At 43.3% G+C, this 10,025-nt stretch overlaps 3 protein-coding genes across 8 annotated transcripts in view; 2 read left to right on the forward strand and 1 right to left on the reverse strand.

The window, feature by feature from the left end:
• The window catches only part of LOC109929682 (histone H2B 7-like), an 823,479-nt gene that overhangs the window by 554,269 nt on the left and 259,185 nt on the right, over positions 1–10,025 (forward strand). The gene's annotated exons all lie outside the window — the stretch shown is intronic.
• LOC125488138 (histone H2B 7-like) overlaps positions 1–10,025 on the forward strand; it is an 844,706-nt gene that overhangs the window by 554,257 nt on the left and 280,424 nt on the right. The gene's annotated exons all lie outside the window — the stretch shown is intronic.
• LOC125488142 (zinc finger protein 239-like) overlaps positions 1–10,025 on the reverse strand; it is a 341,309-nt gene that overhangs the window by 263,170 nt on the left and 68,114 nt on the right. Inside the window, exon 2 of one of the 3 annotated variants that reach the window (XR_007266230.1) lies at positions 4,091–4,527. The exons of the other annotated variants lie outside the window; for them this stretch is intronic. The gene's annotated coding sequence lies outside the window, so the exon portion shown is untranslated. Of the gene's footprint in view, positions 1–4,090; positions 4,528–10,025 lie in introns of those variants that run through there. 3 annotated transcript variants of the gene reach the window in all.

Genomic DNA, 10,025 nt, shown 5'->3' on the forward strand with positions numbered 1-10,025 from the left:
ACGCCCTTCATAATCTTACACATCTCTATCAGGTTGCTCCTCAGCCTTCTCTGCTCCAAAGGCAACAACCTAAGAATATCCAGCCTCTCTTCATAGCTGAAATGATCCAACCAGGCAACATCTTGGTGAATCTCCTTTGCACCCCTTCCAGAGCAATCACATCCTTCCTACAGTGTGGTCATGAAAACTGCACACAGCACTCCAGCTGCGGCCGAACCAAAGTGCTGTGCAGCTCTGACATGACCTTCTTTGTTACCAAGTTGCGTAGAGTAATCGTGAATTGGAAGGCAGGAAACAAGAATATGTTTGCGCGGTCCCTTTAAAAGATAGAGTGCTTTTCTAAGATTAGAGATTTATACAGAAAATGGGTCTGTAAGCAGCTGCAGATTTCAGACAGTACTAAAAATGGAAACATGTACTGATTGGATTCCAATTACGCAACCAATGGCTTGTTTTGATGTTTTGGCAATGAGCTGGAAGCAGTCAATTAATTTAAATCAAGCACTTGGGGATTGAAAGCCAATTGAATTTAAATCTGACGGTTTTGACAACCTCGGACCAATGCAATTGTCAGAAAAGGGACGGGTCATCATGGGTATATATAAAGAGCACATTTGGAAAATCGGCAGAGAGCCAACTGCCATCTGAAGGGTGTGAGAGCTAACCACCATCTGAGAAATAAGCACCCAGCTCACACAAAAAAATCACTAAGCTCTCTAAGAAAACATCATCCGGTCCACAAAAGGTACCACCACGGCACTTCGAGCAAGGAGTCTTCACTGAGAAAACATCCCTGATAGTAGAATCAGCGGAAGAAAAGTGTTTGTGGCGCGAGATCAACAGAAGGAAGAGCGTTCCAGAGACACATTCTATGCCAAGTTGGAGAGATTATGTTTTAATTTATTGTTGTCTTATTAATTGGGCTTATAATAAGAAGTGGGACTTGTGTTTATTTGGACAACATGCCAGGAGAATTCAGTTCAGTTAGGGAATACATTGTGCCTGGTGTATGGGGTGGGGTGGGTGGGGTGGGTGGGGTGGTGGGGCAAAAATTGTTCTGGTGTCAGTAATTCTGTTCATTTGGTCATTGTTAGGGGTAAATAAATAAATTGTTCTTGTTACTTGTGATCGAAACAGTGGAGATCAGGGGTTTTCTTTCTTTTAACCATTCTTTTATCAGATTACAAAGCAAGCTTCTCTGGGTGTTTCAAGGTCATTATTAGAAGGGAACCTCTACTCCCATAATAACAGATTGGGGCTTGTGTTTTGGGTTAATTATCCAAAGGGTTCGACCTTCCCCCGCTTCGTAACACCCTGCTCTTGGAATCTATGCAATGACCAATAAAGGCAAGCGTCCCTTATGCGTTCTTAACTACATGAATTGACCTGTCCTGCCACCTTCAGGAATATGTAGACGAGCACGAGATCCTTTTGTTCGTCTGAGCTTCCTAATGTTTTGCCATTCATGGAGTACACTCTTGTCTTGTTCCTTCTTCCAAAGTGCATCACCTCCCATTTAACAGGGTTAAATTCCAACTGCCACTATTTTGCCTTCTGACCAATCTGTTCATATGTTCCAGTAACCTAACACCTGTCTCCTCACTGTCAAACACTCGACTAATTTTTGTGTCATTCACAAACTTAGTCATCATCTCTCTCAATTCTTATCTACATCATGTACGAATATCACAAAAAGCACTGATCCCTGTGGTATGTCACTGCACACAGTGTTCCAGTCACACAAACCGCCTTTTACCATCACCCTCTGTTCCCCAGTACCGAGCCAATTCAGCTTGGCAAGTTACCATGCATCCCATCAAGGATTGATTAGGGACAGTCAACGTGGTTTTGAGCACGGGAAATGATGTCTCACTGACTTGACTGAGTTTGTTGAGAAAGAGACGAAGAGGATTGATGAAGGCAGAGCAGCCGACGTAGTCTATATGGATTTCTGTAAGGCGTTTCACAAAATTCCACACGGTAACCTGGTTAGCAAGGACAGATCACACGGAATACAGGGAAAACTAGCCATTTGGATACTCAACTGGCTCGAAGGTAGGAGGCAGAGGGTGGTAGTGGAGGAGGCTTGCTTCTTGAACTGGGGGCCTATGGCCATCGGTGCTGGGTCCAATTCTTGTTGTCATTTCTATTAATGATTTGGATGGGAATATAGGAGGTATGGCTAGTAAGTTTGCAGATGACAGAAAAATTAGTGATGTAATGGACAGCCAAGAAGGTTATCTAAGAGTACAACGGAATCTTGATCAGATGGGCCAATGGGCCAAGGAGTTGTAGATGGGAGTTTAATTTAGAAAAATGTGAGATGCTGCATATTGAAAAGGCAAATCAAGGCAGAACTTATACACTTAATGGTAAGGTCCTGGGGAATGTTGCTGAACAAAGAGACCTTGGAGTGCAGGTTCATAGTTCTTTGGAAGTGGAGTCGCAGGTAGACACAATAGTGAAGAAGGCGTTTGATACGTTTGTCTTTATTGGTCAGTGCATTGAGTATGGGAAATGTTTGGTTATGTTGAGGCTGGACAGGACATTGGTTAGGCCACTTTTGGAATACTATGTTCAGTTCTGTTCTCCCTGCTATCGGAAGGATGTTGCCAGGGCTGGAGGGTTTCAGCTGAAGGGAGACGCTGAATAGGTAGCGACTATTTTCCCTGGAGCATCAGAGGCTGAGGGGTGACCTTATAAAAGTTTATAAAATCAGGATGGGCACGGATAGGGTGAACAGCCAAGGTCTTTTCCCCAGGGTAGCAGAGTCCAAAACTAGAGGGCACAGGTTTAAGGTAAGAGGGGTAAGATTTAAAAGGGACCCGAGGAGCAACCTTTTCATGCAGAGAGTGACGCGTGTATAGAATGAGCTGCGAGAAGTAGTGGTGAAGGCTGGTACGATTACAACAATTAAAAGGCATCTGGATGGGTACATGAATAGGAATGGTTGAGAGGGATATGGGCCAAATGCTAGCAAATGGGACTAGAATAATTTAGGATATCTGGACAGCATAACCGAGTGTGACCGAAGGGTCTGTTTCCATGCTGTACATCTCGATGACTCTACATCGACATTGACTTCATCAGTCGAGGCACAGATTAGAAGAGCAGGGAGGTTATGTTGAAGCTGTACAGAATTTTGGTCAGACCACAGCGAGAGTACTGTGTACAGTCCTGGTCACCACATTATAGGAAAGATGTGACATTACAGGACAGATGTGCAGCTGACAGGAAAATTGGTTACATTGGTGATAGTGAGGAGGATGCTCTCAGGCTACAGTCTGATATTGATCAACTGGTAAATTGGGCAGAGGGGGCTGTGTGGTCATGCATTTGGGAGGTTTCAGGTATACATAATTCTGACAGTTATAGACAGTGCAGATCATGAGAATCTTTTCCCTCTGGTAGACATGTCTAAGACCAGAGGGCATAGGTTTAAGGTGAGGAATAAGTGGTTTCGAGGAGATCTAAGGGAGAAAAAGAATTCACCCAGAGAGTGGTAGAAATATGGAACGCACGGGCTGAGATGGTGATGGGGGCAGGTACTCTCGCAACATTTAAAAAGCATCTGAATGAACACTTAAAAAGCCAGAACATGGTAGTCTATTGACCAAGCACAGGTAAATGGGATTAGTGTAGTTTGGAGTTTGTTGGTCAGTATAGACACGGAGGACCAAAGGGCCTGTTTCTATGCTGTATGACTCTACGACTCACTGTAACTCAATTCTATGGGCTAAAAGGTACTTTTCTGGTGTTAGGTGACAGATCAGCATTGAATGATGGAACAGGGTCCAGGGACTGAATGGCCTACTCCTGTTCCTGTAAGATTACGAGGGTCACAGACAGGGTGGATAGGAAGCATCTGTTCCCTTTAGTTGATGGGTCAATAGGACATCATTTAAGGGGAAAGACAGAAGACTGAATTTGATGAAGTTTGTTTTTCACTCGGACGATGGTGGGTATTTGGAATACACCAGTTGGGAGGGTAAATGAAGCAGGAAACTTCACAACCTTTAAAAACATACTTGGCTGAGCACTTGAAACATCATAACTTTTCAGACGATGGGCCAAGTACTGGAAAGTGGGAACAGAGTAAATTAAGTTTTTTTTTTGGTGCAGACTCGATGGATCAAAGTGCCTCTTCTAAACTATATGATTCTATGACTCTACAATTCCTGACGGTGAGAAGTGCAAAGGGAAGATGGAGCTGCTCAGTCAGCAATGCACACTTGGTTGATGGGCAATGACAGAAACTTCAGAGATTCAGCAAACAAACACAAACATTAAACAGAGCAGGTTAGGCAATGGCAGAGCTGATCAGGGAGGAGAGAGGCGACACACAGTAATGGATGGCTTCAGATCCACAGTAAAGGAGTTACACCATCCTCAGAGAGGTGGATCCTCCCACAGATAACTGGCACACACCTCAAAAAAACCTCAAAATTGTAAAAGAATGGTCAAAGCTACTCACCGCTCAACAATTTCACTGTCTGCAATTTGGAAATCTCCCGCTGGAGCTGGCACCTGTAAAGATATCAGAAACACCGGAGTCAGAAAAATCCCACATTTGAGGAAATCCCTGGGGAGCGGGTGATGTCATTGTGCAATTGTCAGTGTGTGATGACATCACAGCCACAAACAGACAGCATTCTGGGTCTGTACAAACCAGTGATCACCCACACATTCTGACGGATGGGAGGGTCCCTGGGAGGGTGGACAGGGGCTTTATCAGAATGGTTTGAGGGATCGGGGATTTTAGTTGCAAGGCTGCATTCAAGAAACTCATTGCTCCAAGGTGAATAAAGGACACAGGGGGGTAATAGCGGTATAAAAGTTATGACAGTCAGAGGTTTACAAACAGAGAAAGAGGTCCTTCAGCCCATCAAGGCTGTGCCAGTCAGAAACAACGACCTTACTGTTCTCTTCCCATTTTTCAGCACTGGCCCAGAATCCTGCGCTGCACCCACACACACATCTAAATACTTCTTCAATGTTATGACTGTTTCTGACCCAACTACCTTTACAGGCAGCAAGTTCCACATTCCCACCGCCCTCGAGGGGAAAAATATTTTCCTCACATGCCTTCTAAAATCTCCTGCCTCTGATCGTAAATTTATGCACCCTGGTCATTGATCCCTCCACCGGGGGAGAAGTTTCTTCCTGACTGATGTGTTGATAGAAATCAAGTTAATTAGGGCAGGAGTGGGCCATTCGGCCCTTTGAGCCTGCTCTGCTATCAGTATTATCACGGCTGATCATATAACTCAATTTACCTTCCACATGCTTTGATTCCTTGAGCCAAATGCTATATCCGAATCCTTCTTGAAATCACACAATGGTTTGGCCTTGACGGCTTTCTGTGGTAGCAAATTCCACAAGCTCACCCCTCTGTGTGAAGAAATTTCTCCTTACCTCAGACCTAAAAGGTTTACCACATACCCTTAATCTGGGATTCCTGTTTCTGTGCATCCTGGCATCGGGAACAACCTTCCTGCATTAAACCTCTCTAAAAATATTAAGATTTTATATGTTTCTCTGAGATCACGCCCCCCCCCCCCACCTGATATTATCTGTTGGAATTTGTCAAAAGCCTTCTCAAAATCCACATAAACCATGCCCACTGATTCCCCCTCATGAACTCTGCTAATTAATTCCTAGAAGAATGCCAGGAGATTTGCCAAGCATCATTTCCCTTCAGAAATCCATGCTGACTCTGTCCAACCCAGCCACTGTTTTCCAACTGCTCTGTTATTAAGCATTTCATAAAATATCAAACCACAAATCAAAAGGGAATGAAACTGGTCAGAACACCAAGCATCAATCCAGGCAGCAGAAGCAACAATGGCACACCGCCCCTTATCTGTCCTATTAAGGTCTCCTTACCGCAAACTTGGAACGATATTGCTGTTCCTATATTGTTGGGTGGGTCAGAATCCTGGGGAATATATTGGATTAATGGTATCAGTGCTGGACTATTAATTCAGAGATTCAGGGAATGTTCTGGGAATCCAGATTCAAATTCTGCTATACGCCTCATAACGTATACATCTCAACTCTGCTCCTCTCAATCTCCTCTGCTCCAAAAAAACAATCCCAGTCTGTCCAACTTTTCTTCACAACTAAAACTCTCCAGCCCATACGGTATTCTGGTAAATCTCCTCTGTGCTGTCTCCAGTGAAATCACATCTCTCCTACTCGTTGGATTCCAGACCTGCACACAACACTCTAGCTGTGGCCTAACCAACTATATATACGTTTCCAGCATAACCTCCCTGCCCCTAAACGCTATGCCTCGACTAATAAAGGCAAGTGTCCCATTTGCCTTTTAACCACTTTACCTGCCTGTCCTCTTACCTTAAGGGATGGATGGACTTGCACAGCAGGGTCCTACGGATCCTCAGTCTGACAGATCCTCAGTCCTACATTGTTATTCATGTATTCCATTGGCTCGTTTGCCCTGCCCAAGTGTATCACCTCTCACTTATCTGAATTAAATTCCAACTTCTACTGATCAGCCCGTCTTACCAGCCCGTCTATATCCTCCTGTAATCTAAGTACAAAAGAACTAGCAGGAGTAGCAATTCAGCCATTTAATAAAATTGTGACTGATCTCATCCCACCCCAACTGCACTTTCCTGCTTACTGCCCATAAACTTTCAGCCCATGAATAATTACTCATTAAATTACTTCCTTAAATTTAATGTCCCAGCATTCACCTCATTATGAGATAGTGAATTTCACAGATTCACAACCATCTGAGACAAGTAATTTCTCCTCATCTACGTTAAACCTGCCAACCCTTATTCTAAAACTATAACCTCTCACTCCAGAACGTCCTACAGAAGGAAACATCCTTTCAACTTCCACTTTCTCAATGCTTTGCAGCATACTATATAACTCAATTAGGTAGCCGCTCATTCTTAAACACTTCAGAGTATAGGCCTAAATTGCACAACCACTCTTCAGAAGGCTGTCCTCCTCACTATTTACCACCCACCAATTTTCATATCACCCATGAGTTTATTGATCAACACCTGACATTCATTGTGAATCGCTTATATGAACACAAACAGGAAGGGCCCCAATACTGATCCCAGTAGAAGCCCACTGGATACAGGCTTCCAGTCACAAAACTATGCCAAACAGACTCTGTTTGCTTCTTACCACTCAGCCAATTCTGGAGCCAATCAGCCAAATTATCTTGATTATTATGGTCTCTTTCCTTTGCTGTCAGTCTCCTCTGTGGGACTTTATCAAAACTCTTGATGAAGTCCAAGCAGACTGTGTCGAATGAATTGTCCTCATCGACACACCTGGCTACTTCTTTGCGAAAAAAAAGTTGGTCAGACATAACCTCCCCTGAACAAAACTGTGCTAACTGTTGCTGACTAATTACTTCCGCTCCAAGTGCAGATTAATTCTGTCCCTCAGAATTGCTTCCAATGGTTTCCCCACCACAGAGGTGAGACAGACTGGACTGTAATTTCCTGGTTTATCCCTTGTTCCCTTCTCGAATAACAATCCCACATCACAGAATCATAGATTCAGAGTCATACAGCATGGAAACAGACCCTTCGGTCCAACCAGCCTATGCTGAATGAAATCCCAAACTAAACTTGTCCCACCTGCCTCCTCCTGGCCTATATCCCTCCAAACCTTTCCTATTCATACATCCATCCAAATGATTTTTAAACATTGTAATTGTACGCACATCCACCACTTCTTCAGGAGGCACATTCCACACGCAATGCACCCTGTGCAAACAATTTGCCTCATGTCTTTTTCAAATCTCTCTCCTCTCACATTAAATATGTGCCCCCTGGTCTTGAAGTTCCCCATCTTAGAGAAAAGACAACTACCATCAACTCGATCTATACCTCTCGTTATTTCATAAACTTTATCAGGTCACCTCTCAACCTCCTACGCTCCAGTGAAAGAAGTCCCAGCCTGTTCAGCATTTCCTTATAACTCAAAACTTCCATACCTGGCAACATCCTGGTAAATTTCTTCTGAACTCTCTCTCATTTGATAAGGTTCTTCGTATAACTGGGCAACCATAACTGGACATAGTAGTCCAGAAGTGGCCTCACCAGCGTCCTGTACAGACTCAACATAACATCCCAACTGCTGTGCTCAAAGAATTGACCAATAAAGTTAAGCGTGCTAAATGCCTTCTTATCCATCCTGTCCATATGTGACAATAAATGCAATACCTCATAATTAGTCAGATTGAAATCCATTTGCCATTTTTCAACCATTGACCCATTTGATCAAGATCCCATAGTAATCTTAGAAAACCTTATCCACTGTTGGTGTTATCTGCAAACTTACTAACATGCCTTCTATATTCTCATCTAAATCATTCATATGAATGACAAACAAAAGAGAACCCAAAACCAATCCATGGGGAACATCGCTGGTCACAGGCCTCCAGTCGGAAAAGCAAGCCTCCACCATGACTCCCTGTCTCCTGCTGTTAAGCCAATAATGTATCCAGTTGGCAAGCTCACCCTGAATCCCATGTGACCTAACTTTACTAATTCATCTACCATGCAGAACCTTGTCAAAACATTTTACGAAAATCCAAATAAACAACATCTACTGCTCTGCCATCATCAACCTTTTTGGTAACTTCCTTAAAAAATTCAATCTAGTTTGTGAGACACAATTTTCCTCACACAAAACCATGCTGCCTATCCATAATCAATTTTTGCCTCTCTAAATGTCCATAAATCCTATCTTTTATAATCACCTCCAACAACTTACCCACAACTGAAGTCAGACTCTCAGGTTTATAGTTCCCCGGTTTCTCCTTACAATCTTTCTTTGACAACCAGGTCTTCGGCATCTCCCCAGTGCTCAGAAAGCAGTTAAAAATTATTGCCAGTGCCCCTGCTATTTTTGGTCTTGCCTTACTCACCAATCTGGGATACATTTAATCTGGCCCAGGAGATTTTTACTTTTAAGCCTGCTAGACCAATCAGAAGCTTCCTCTCTTTCTAAGCTAATTTTTTTGAAGTGTATCACTGTCCTTCTTTCTGCTTTCCAAACCCATGTCACCCCTTTCACTTATATTTTGCCAATTATCCTTTCATGTCCCTTTATTGCTCTAATTTCCTTTTCTAAGACTCCCCCTGCACATTCGGTACTTGGCTAGGGCTTCTGCTGTTTTGAACCTTTCGTAGCTGCTAAATGCCTCCATTCTTCTCTTTAGCCAATCCTGTATATCCAGGGTTCACAAGATTTGTTGGTCCCATCCTTTATTGGAACTCTCAATTTCCTTCTTCAATGTATCCCACTGATGTGACACGCATTTACCGAAATGTATCTGCTCCCAGCCCACTCTAGCCAAATCATATTTGATCTTATTACAATCTGCCTTCAACTGGTTTAGAACTTTGATTCCATCCCCATCCTTGTGCCGTACTAAACAATCTTGAATCTAACAGAGTTACGATCAACGTCTGCAACTAATTCCCCCACTGATACTTGCTTGGCTTCAATTACCTAAAATTAAGTTTAGTACCGTTCCTCTCTTGTAGGGTCTTCTTCATACTGGCTTCAAAAGCTGCCCTGGATGCATGTTAAGAATTCCATTCCTCTAAACCTTTCACACTATCACTACCCCAGTTGATGTTGGGAAAAGTTCTTCCTCCTCTGTTATTATATGCTTCGTCAATACAGTCAGAGAAAATAAGAGCAGGAGAAAGCCATTCAGCCCTTTCATCCAGCTTCAACATTTAAATGATCATGGCTAAACATGCAAGTAAGTACCCTGTTCCTTCTTTCTCTTTGAACACTTCAGTCCTATGTTTTGGCCTCAATTGTTTGCTGTGGGAGAGAAGTCCACAAGCTCACCACTTCCGAGACAAAGACATTTATGCTCATCTTAGTCTTTAGTCCTACACTGCAACCTTCAACCTTGAACCTTGGTTCGGGGCTCCCCAATCATTGGGAACATCTTTCCTGTGTTTATCCCGCATGGCCCTGAATTTTACACGTTTCTATTGGATGCCCTCTCA

Source organism: Rhincodon typus, unplaced genomic scaffold (assembly GCF_021869965.1).
Source record: "Rhincodon typus isolate 14 unplaced genomic scaffold, sRhiTyp1.1 hic_rhity00000051, whole genome shotgun sequence".
Lineage (NCBI taxonomy): Eukaryota > Metazoa > Chordata > Chondrichthyes > Orectolobiformes > Rhincodontidae > Rhincodon > Rhincodon typus.